The sequence below is a fragment of the Quercus lobata genome, chromosome 3 (assembly GCF_001633185.2).
Source record: "Quercus lobata isolate SW786 chromosome 3, ValleyOak3.0 Primary Assembly, whole genome shotgun sequence".
NCBI classification, from domain to species: Eukaryota; Viridiplantae; Streptophyta; class Magnoliopsida; order Fagales; family Fagaceae; genus Quercus; species Quercus lobata.
The window spans coordinates 16,593,755-16,605,072 of NC_044906.1; the positions used below are offsets into that span (position 1 = coordinate 16,593,755).

The 11,318-nt window shown below is 38.0% G+C and overlaps 1 long non-coding RNA gene across 1 annotated transcript; it reads left to right on the plus strand.

Annotated features, from left to right (window-relative positions):
* Window positions 1-2,501: 2,501 nt before the first annotated feature.
* On the plus strand, window positions 2,502-3,423 carry LOC115978691. The gene is made up of 2 exons (XR_004088815.1): window positions 2,502-2,676; window positions 3,069-3,423. It is a non-coding gene; the product is annotated as an uncharacterized LOC115978691 (long non-coding RNA).
* The last annotated feature ends 7,895 nt before the right edge of the window (window positions 3,424-11,318 follow it).

Consider the following 11,318-nt stretch of genomic DNA (forward strand, 5'->3'; position numbering starts at 1 on the left):
CCTGGGAACCACGAACCTACATCCTAGGAACCGCTGGTGGAGGTACCACCACAACATCTTTCCTACGTCCTGGGAATTGCTGGTGGATGAACCACTAGAATATCTTTCTCATATCTTGGGAATTGCTAGTGGAGGAACCATTTCAACATCTTTCCCAAGGATTCATTATGGAGGAACTAAGCGAATGAACTCTTTTAAATGTTTACACAGTAAAAGATGAGCCTTAAATATTCTATTTCATCTCCTTCTCATTGTGAATATTATGAATAATTCTTTTACTCATTTTGTAAGGGTAAAAGATCATTTTAAGACATTAAAACACTTACAATAATATTTTATTGCTTAGGAGGAAATCACATTTTTATCTTGAGGAGCTCTATGTGACTTGTGTACAAACCGGTTCATATAACGACCCCAATAGGCCGCAGAGAACCGAACCCAATCCAACCAACAATCAATCAGCTATCCTTGGAGGCCCAGGATCTCTTGTCATCAATGGACCTGGGTACCATCCAAAAAAAAGAAAAGGAACCCACACTAATGAAACTCCTGACATGCTAGCTAAAGAAGGCAGGGAAAAGAAAGGAGACTTGTGGAATATTTGATCATTGTCCTTATTTTGTTATAATGTTTATCTATTGGATTGTATGGACATTGGCACATTAGTTTATTAGTCCCTTCTTAATAATTATGTACCTAGCTTTTAGATGCATTGCCTACTTTTATCAAAAAGAAAAATGTCATAATCTGAATTGAGAATGTAATTCTATGTATGTTGCATGATGGAAACAAGATAGAATGGAAAATTATAAAATAATGTGTAAGTACAATAAATGCGTGCTCATTTTTTCTCATATGAATACTAGGTCCCAACATGAATTTAGTTAGAAAGATTTACTCTTATATGAGAGGAGGGAATACACATTTATCATATTCTAGTATTCTTACAATATGCTATAATTAGCCATGACAATATAATGGCAACATAATGTCAACAAAATGGTGACAATACAATGACAACATAATAACAACACACAAATTGGTTATATATATTACAGTTTCCTAGGACTAGCTTACAAATAGTGTTCTCAAAATAAATTTCCTCCAATGAAATGGTCTTCTTAGAATAGAAATCCACATCTTCTTATTGAAGGAGCATCAGCAAGACTATCAATGCTTCCAAAACAACTCATCCATACCCCAAAGCCTCTTTAAACCCCTCTACTTGAAAGCCTGTTTGTAGATATCAATTAGTATTGCATTAGCACCGTGTTGGGCCAAAAGGGGATGAAAGTAATTAGATATCGTCCCACCATGGCACATATCATTATCTCTGTTAGTAAAAATCAAGTAAAATTTACCTAGGAGCATTGCTTCTTCCTCTCACATGAGGGGTGGGTCTCATGGTGGGACCCACATGTGGAGCCCCATCTCTCATGTGAGAGGAGGGAGCATTACTCTAAACTATATATCTGATCATTTTCAATAAAAACCTATTTGTTAGAATATATAGGTTGAGGTCAAGAATGTTTTTAAAAGAGTCAAAAATTTTTAATTTTTTTTTTTAATAATTCTATTGCACAATGGAGGAGATTTAAATCTTAAACGTTTTTTTTTTTCTTTTTCTTTTTTGGTTTTATATTACATTTCGTGGGATGTCATGCACACCTTATTTTAAGGTAGTATTATTATGAATCAAATATTACTAATTTAATTTCCTGTTTTAAAGAAAAAAGGAGAATGTAAACTTAATTAGAGAAAGATGTTTAAGATTAGGTCAAAGACTTAGCAATTATTTTCAAACACTCCTGGCCCTTTTGGGATTCATAGCCCCTCCAAGCTTATACATAATCATCAAGTCATGAAAACTTATTAATCTCCCAATTGCATACATGCTTCATTTTTGTTTATTTATTTATTTTTTTTGTGTTTCTTTCTGTGTGCATTTACAGAAAATACTTCCAACATTGATTTTATCATGTTGTTATGACTTTGTCAAAGAACGATGATATTCTATTATTTTAGCTAATCATGGACAAAACTTGTATTATGGATTGGACAATATCTTTAAGCGCAATCTGGGGTTTTTTGCAGAAAAATTTTAAAATCACATAAAATGGTACATTTTGTGCCACAACTATTCACGTGGCAGATTGAAAATTTATGTGAAATTGACAAACAACCAGTCACAATTTAACATGTAAGATAGTTGTGGTACTACCTATAGCTATTCCAAGAAGCATGAAAAAGTCTCTGCCACTTCTTCTACCTTAAAAATTGACACGTTTCTAGTCTCCTTAAACTTTGTGTGCCATTTGTCAGCAAAAGAAGAACCATGAAGAAGTCAATTTGCGACTTCAACTTCATTCTTTGCCATATGTTGATCTTACTATTTGTGCCCAACAATGCCATGTACGTGTAAGATTTGCCGAAAATCTTATACGTGTGCCAGTTGGCATGAGACATGCAAGGCCTAGGAATTGCACTATATAAAGGAAAGCACTGTTGCAAGGAAGATATACAGACTGAAGACTACTGTACCTTAACTAGCGCTATAGCAAGTAATTCAATTGAAAGGTGTTGTGAAAAAATGGCAGATATTCGAGGAGTTTCAGGCATGGGTTGTAATGACAAGTGTGGATGCACTGTACCATGCCCCGGTGGTGTTTCCTGCAGGTAATCACTCAGTGTTAGATATATATGTGTTGTGCAATTAGCTCCCCATGTTTTACTCATATAAACAAACATGGCCAGAGTGTGTTTTTCATTGTTCATTTAATTATGTTACAAACGGTTATATGAAAAGCATTAGAGTTATGATAAGGATACAACAAAATGTAGACTTGAAAAGAGTTATATAGGGTACTCTAAATAATTCAATGCAACCTTTTTGTACTTTGACCCAAAAGAATTATATAAACAAACATGGATTTATATATGAGTATTTTTCAATGCAACTTTCTTATACTTTTATATACTTTAATCCAAAAATTACCACCAAACTTTGTGAATATGGATTTATACCTAAGTAAAAAAAAAAAAAAATTGAGTTTTGCAATGTGAATCAGGTGTAGTAGCAAGGATTCAACCGCGAGTGGGGGTGAACACAAGACATGCACCTGTGGCCAGCACTGTGGGTGCAACCCATGCTCATGCCCAGAGAGTGCAGCGGCTGGTGGGACTGGCAGGGGCTCATGCAAGTGTGGTGCTGGTTGCTCATGTTCAACTTGCCAAGCCTGATTTGGAGAACTATAATTAAAATATTATCTACTCTGTGATAGGTTTTTTGGTTTATTATGCAGCTTTAGACTATTAAAAAAGCCTCATCATCTATGTGATGAATTGTTAACTAATGTTGATTTGTGTATGGCTTTTCAAGAATAATTGAAAATAAATGGCAACCTCTAGTTGTGTATTTAATTATTTCTACTATATATGATATGGAATGTTCTTCTGCTCTACCTTCTTCTTAATGTTTTTTTTTTTCCCTTTAATTAGTTATGTGGGTGGTACAAGATAGAGTATCAATCCAAAATAAGAGGGAAAAATGGTGAGATTTATGCAGATATATAATACGTGACGTGAACATTGGCTCATTGAGTTATTGTGTGGAATGATTATTTCATCCAAAAATAGAAAGATAAACTTTTTGGTATTTAATTTTCCAACTGGAAAACTAAGAATGCAGATTTTACAAATAACAGAATTTTCATCTCATATGACAACAGAACTTTACCTTAAAATTTGCATTTTGCCTAGATCAAGTTTTAACTTGATAAAAAAAAAAAATGATACAAAACTAACTAGGGTCCAAACCTCCATTTACCAAACCCTGTTGGTGCCGGTAAGGTGAGTGATAAACAACTGTCCCTTTTCCCAATAGAATTGTGAATCTCAAAATGGAATTTGAATTCGGGGGAGAATTGGATATAATTATAATTAATTTCCAAATTAACTCCTAATTGCTAAATTAGTCTCAAATTTTAGGTCTTGGGTTCTAGACTTCCAGTCCTTTTGTATCCTTATTAGTGAGTGAGTTGATATCCATTTCCTTCCATGTTGTTCTAGGCGGCGTGTAGGGATTTTCATCCTCCCTGCCTATGCATTTTTTCTTTTTACCCCAAAAAAAGTTTCAAATTAAACATATGATTTAGAGGCAATTATAGCTTTGTATTTGAGAATGACTTTTTTTTTTTTTTCATTCTATTATATGTGAATTTTGTTTATGTGCAATTTTTTAAAATCTTACTTTTTAAATATAACTTTTCTTAATTTTCTTTTAGTAAGTAAATAAATTAAACATATCAATAAAAAGATAATACAAACACACAGTACCGAGTAAGATTACACAATTATTTTTTTATTAAAGGAGTGCACAATTTGTTCAGTACTAGTAATAACTAATATTATGAATCCTAGAGTTTTTAATGGACTTGATCATGTGAATTGGATCACACAGCATCATAGATGTCCCAATATTTTAGCAGTAGTAAGAATGATTATAATTATAGTGTTGGGTTAAGATTTTTTTGTTGGTGGCACAGTTACTGAGAACAACTGATAATAAAAAAATTCTAAGATTTGAAAATATTATCTGCATGTGCATATATATTTAGTTATTGATCATAAATGTCTTTTCTGATTATTATAAAAGTTCGAAGAAAACACTAATAAAACAACAAAAAGATCCAAAGGAAGAAAAAAAAAATCTCCATCATGTGAGGGCCTTTATGAAACACTGATGACTGATCTATATTAACTGTGGCCCATTTGGTTGAAATTAAAATCTGTCAGCAACCTATGAGAGTTAAAGAGCCACATGCAATACCATCAAGAAGTAGCTCTCAATGTCAAAAACGATACAATTTTCCAGATGGGGATTTGGATTTGAGTTTCACCAACCGATTGGACGTATCAGATTAGCAAACAAAATCTCATACACCATTGATTTTCATCCAATTCTGGACATGTTAGTCTAAGACAAAAATTCGACTCAGTAATGTGTCAAGAAAAGTGTGATTCTGATTGCCAAATCAAGACTTTAATCGAGTAAAATGTTGTGCACGTACGAAATGTAATCAATCAGTTGGTTGCTTACATGAGAATGTTATTTTCATACTGATTATAGAAACCATTAGAGAGAGTTACCAAAGTAAATAGAAACTTCTGTATCGGGGCTAAGTTAATGAAGAACTGGCCAAAGTAGCTGCACTTTCTGGCAAAAGTAGATTGAAAAGGCCAGAATCACAGGCTATATACTTCAATTAGAATATGGGGTCTTTTTTTTTTTTTTTGGTAAATAGAATATAGGGTCTGTAGTATTTTATAGTTTAATTTATATTTGAATAAGCATTATAAAGAAGAGCATTTTTAACATATTCCAATGTTCGGGAACTCGATTATTGTACCATAAATCTAGCAAAAATATCTTGCCATTTCATTCCCCAACACACAAACAAACGAACAAAATAAATAAAATACTATAATGGAAAAATGTAAACTTTCGGTATCTTATAGGTATAGAATCGAATAGTTTGCTATGTTAGAAATACTGAATGAATGTATTGTATTTCATCGATCAAAGAATATACATCAGTGTCTTAATATAGGAGACCTATGTGTGCGGTACAAGTAAAGTGTAGTACAAGTACAAGTGTACTATACAAGTAACCTAGTTGGGCCTAAAGCCCATAACATAATATACGTTAACAGCCCCCCTCAAACTCAAGGTGGATGTGAGACCAGCTTGAGGTTGTCAACCAAATCACGAGTGCGTCCCTTAGGAAGTGACTTGGTGAAGATATCTGCAAGTTGATCTTTGGAGGAGACGGAGAAAAGCTTGAGAGCACCATGGACAAGATGATAACGGATAAAATGACAATCAATCTCGATGTGTTTAGTCCGTTCATGGAAGACATCATTGTGAGCAATATGAATGGCACTCTGGTTGTCACAATAAAGGGGAGTAGCAGAGGATGTGGACACACCTAAATCCTTAAGAAGCCATCGTAGCCAAAGGAGCTCAGATGTGGTATCAGCAAGGGCACGATATTCTGCTTCAGTACTAGAGCGGGACACAAAGGTTTGTTTCTTACTTCGCCAAGAAATCAAAGAAGAACCAAGGAGAAAGCAATAACCTGTAGTGGACCTGCGATCAGTGGGATCTCCTGCCCAATCAGCATCAGAGAATGCACGGAGTACAAGAGGAGACTGAGCTGAGTAGAAAAGGCCATGGAAGAGGGTGCCCTTCAGGTATCGAAGAATGCGCAGAACAGCAACATACTGAGTTGATCGTGGAGCAGACAGATACTGGCTCACCTGATGAACAGCATAGGAGATGTCTGGACGAGTAACTGTGAGATAAACTAGGCTGCCAACCAATCGTCTGTAAAGAGAGGGATTAGACAATGGTTTCCCCCCTGAGGGAGTCAGATGCGCATTAAGCTCAACTGGAGTGTCAATAGTCTTGCTATCAGTGAGTCCAGCTCGAGACAAGAGTTCAGAAGCATACTTAGTTTGAGTAAGATAAAGTCCATCTGTAGAATGAGTGATTTCAAGACCCAAGAAGTAGCTGAGATGTCCAAGATCTTTCATCTCAAATTGCTGACTGAGAAAACCCTTGAGTTCTTGAATGCCACTGAGATCATCACCAGTTATGATCATATCATCCACATACAGGAGAAGTAAAATAGTGCCTTTGTCAGTGCGACGAAGAAATAAGGCAGAATCATAATGACTGGCCATGTAACCCAAATGAGAGATGGTAGAGCTGAATTTGGCAAACCAAGCTCGTGGAGCTTGTTTAAGGCCATAAAGTGCACGTCGAAGGTAACAAACCTTGTTTGAGTCAACAGAGAGACCAGGAGGAGGTTGCATATAAACTTCTTCATTTAAATCCCCATTAAGGAATGCATTTTTAACATCCATCTGAAAAAGATCCCATTTACGGGCAGCAGCAACAGCTAAGAGGGCACGGACAGATGAGATACGAGCAACCGGAGCAAAGGTCTCTTCATAATCAATCCCATACTCCTGTGTAAAACTTTTTGCAACAAGACGAGCTTTGTAGCGCTCAATGGACCCATCAGAGCGAGTCTTAATCTTGTAGATCCACTTACAACCAACCACAGATTTCCCGGGAGGGAGTGTTACCAAATCCCAAGTATGATTTTTAGATAATGCATCAAGTTCCTCTTTCATTGCAATCTGCCATAAAGGGTCAGTGGAAGCCTCACGATAGGTGTGAGGCTCATGTAGTGTAGCAAGAGCAGTGTAACAATGATAGTCAAGTAAATGTGCAGGAATAGATCTTACTCGAGTTGAGTGACGAGGTGGAATGTCTTGTGCAAGATCTTCAGGCGGAGCAGGAGCAGGGGACCCAAGCTCAGGGTTGGGGTTGAGTAGCTCGTCTTCAACCTGTTCATCTTCCACCTGTTCATTAAAGGGTGAACTAGGAAAGGGATCAGTGATATCTGGTGGTTGGACAGAGAAGTCTACAAGAGAATCAGGAGCAACTACAGGAGGATCAGGAGCAGCTACAGAAGGAATATGTGCCTCATCTGGAAAAAGATCTAAAACAGAGGAGGAAGATAGGGAGGCACGAAAGTGAGAGAGCTCGACAAAGAGGCGATGTTCCCAAAAGACAACATTGCGGGAAACACGAAGACGATGAGAGACAGGGTCATAACACCGATACCCCTTTTGAGTTTCTCCATAGCCAAGAAAACAACAAAGCCTTGACCGAGGCTCAAGTTTGTTATGCTCATATGGCTGAAGAAGAACGAAACAAGCAGAACCAAAGGAGCGAAGGTGGTGATAGTCTGGAGATGACCCAAAAAGGCGCTCATATGGAGTTTGATTTTGGATAACCGGACTCGGAATGCGATTAATAGCATGAACAGCATGAAGAGCAGCTTCGCCCCAAAAAGGAGCAGGAACTTTGGCAGAGAGAAGGAGAGCACGAACAGTGTCAAGAATATGACGAAGTTTCCGTTCGGCTCTACCATTTTGCTGAGAGGTACCTGGACAAGTTAGTTGATGAACAGTGCCATAGGAATGCAAAACAGCTTGGAAAGCATATTTAGTATATTCAAGAGCATTATCAGATCGAAAAATTTTGATGCGTTTGGAAAACTGAGTTTCAACCATTTTTGCAAAATTAGAATATACTTGCAATAATTCAGAACGATGTTTCATATTAAAAATCCAGCTATAGCGAGAGTAATCATCAACAAAGACAACAAAATATCGAGACCCACCAATACTAGAGACAGAGGAAGGGCCCCAAACATCAGAATGAATAAGGTCAAAGATATCAGTGGATATTGATTCACTAGTATTGAAAGGCAAAGCTGGTTGTTTTCCTAATTGGCACGAAACACAATCAAAATTTTTTGTAGACACTGAACCTAACAAACCTCTAGAAGCTAATTGTTGTACCCGAGAGGAAGATGCATGACCAAGTCGAGCATGCCAAAGTGCAAGGGAAGGAATTGAAGAAGCTGTAGCAGCTGCAGCAACAGAAACAGGAGCAACAAGTGGAAGACGAAGGTTGTCCACGGGAAACATACGCCCAACTCTGGGACCAGTCCCAAGCTCCTGTCCCGTCCTCGGATCCTGCACAATACACCCAGAATAATCAAAGATAATGCGATAACCCAACTCAGCTAATTGTCCAACAGAAAACAAATTATAAGAAAGGTCAGGAACATTAAAGACTCCAGGAATCGAGAGATTGGGGGTCGCAACGGAACCTATATTATGACCAGACATTGTGGAACCATTTGCTGTGCGAATATTAAGAGGGTGTGGTGCAGGTTTAAGTTCAGAAAATAAGGACGAGTGAGGTGTCATGTGATTGCAACAAGCAGAATCCATAAGCCAAGAAGTAGGAGACATACCAGATAAAACTGAGAGAGAAGAGGAATAAGATGCATTACCAACCATACGAATGACATTGGCGATGATATTTATAAGGTCATCTCTGGAAATGGTGAAAGTGGATCCAGAAGACTGAGACTGTGCAGAGACGGGAGCCATAGGTTGGACACTCTCAGTGTTAGCAACAGTAGCAGCAGAAATGGAAACAACTGATTTGTTGCGTTGATAGCAAGTATCAATATTATGGCCAAAACGTTTGCAAAAATTGCAAAAACGTTTGTTGGATTGTCGGCGACGATTGTTGCAAAAGGAAGAAGACTTGTCCTTATTCTTCATTTTGAAGCAAAATATGCAAAAATAGACTGCAAAAACGAAATCTACGCGAAAAACTGGGTAAGGAGCACCTGGACAGAAAAAGTCAACCCCGAAAAAGTCAACGGTCAAAGTCAACAGTCAACGATGGTCAACGGTCAACGCTCGGTCAAAGGTCAACGCTCGGTCAACGGTCAGACGATGACGTCACGGGATGACGTGGCGATGACGTCAGCAGAATAGTGGATGCTGACGCAGCTAGGGCTGACGTGGCAGGTGAGATGACGTCAGCAGACCAGTGAGGGCGCGTGCAGGAGCGTGGCAGCAAGTTGACGGCGCGTGACGGCGCGTGGGAAGCGCGTGGCTTGAAATTTCGGCGCGTGTGGCGCGTGTGGCGCGTGATCGTCGAAGCAGCAACTTTGAGCGGCGCGTGAGGGCGCGTGAGGTCTCCTATGGTGACGAGGTTTCCACGGATGTGTAGATCGGCGCAGGTCGATCTCAGTGGTACCTTCAAAAATGAAATCGGAGCAATATTCGCAGCGGTAATGCAAAGAGCAGTGGTCTGTGTAGTGTGAAACTCCAGAACGACGGCGGCTGCAGGTCCGGAACCCAAGGACGACGGCTGGATGACGTCGGAGGTTCAACGGCGATAGGCTGCGGCGGCAGTTGTGATGGCGGAAGCGTTAGTAAAAGAAAGGAAGTCACACAATGAAGACAAGACTGCTAAGAAAAGGTCAGAGCAGTGGCTCTGATACCATGTTAGAAATACTGAATGAATGTATTGTATTTCATCGATCAAAGAATATACATCAGTGTCTTAATATAGGAGACCTATGTGTGCGGTACAAGTAAAGTGTAGTACAAGTACAAGTGTACTATACAAGTAACCTAGTTGGGCCTAAAGCCCATAACATAATATACGTTAACATGCTATCCTTATGTTTTTAAGTTTGATGGGCATGGTGAACAAAAAAGATCTAGTCCCATATGCTACCACATGATATGATTCAAATTCTATGCTTTTTACAGTGACTCCTGTTGTTTAATATCACTCATGGCATGGCAAAATAATTGTGCCACAAAAGTCTGATAGAGTACGTAATTTATTTACTTCTTTTTTCTTTTGGTAAATGTAAATTATTTAGTATTTACTTCTTCAAAGTAAAGGTAGGTATTTGCTGGTACAATAAGGAAAAAAAAAAGAGACGTTTAGCAAAAAAAAAAAAGAATAAGAGACAAAAATAAATAACCATATGGCTGATTTGTGTTTTTGAAGGAATGGACGAAGGAGCAGAGCTACAGTTGAAAAATAAATTGGGTATGTCTGTCACTCAGTCCCCATCAGGACCCGTCCCATTCTTGCTTGCACGCCCTTGTAGCCTGTAGGCCATGCCAACTATATATGGGCTTGGGCAGGAACTCTGGTGATTAACATGATTGGATGCACATGAATATGTATATAGTTTTTGAATATACCTTCATGAAATTAGTCCCTATAATATATATACAAGCATTTCCATGAGTTTTAAGTTTCACTGTCTACATTTAACAAAAAAACCTATCAAAAAAATACATTCAGCAAAAAAAAAGTTTCAGTGTGTGTCTACACTGCTGATAAAAAGTTGACTCCATGGTAGTCAGTGCTTTCCACTTATCCAGGAGTGTCTAAATAATAAGAAAACCAAGAGTTGTGGTGATCAATTGTTGTCTCACTACTGTTTTGATAAGCAGTGATGGAACCACATTATGAGAGTGGCCCCTCAAAGTTGCTGGGCTTATCACCCCAAATTTTTATATATATTCATTTTAAAAAAAAGGTCATATTCTTTAGGAATATTTTACTGGAGTTAGATTCATCCATGGGTATTAAATTACTAACCGATTGTTCTTTTGGCATTTCTTCTTTGGTTAATGATTTCAGGGAGCTTCAAAGCAAGCAATGGATGGTGAATTCACTCAGGGGCATAGCCAGGAATTCTTACATGGGAGGGGCCGATTCGAACAACACCCACAGCCATATCCACAGCCACATGATATCTAACTAATCAAAAATAGGTAATAAATCAAATAAATTTTACCTTAGAAACTTTGTCTTCACAAAGTGCAAAGATGGGTCACCCGTGTGG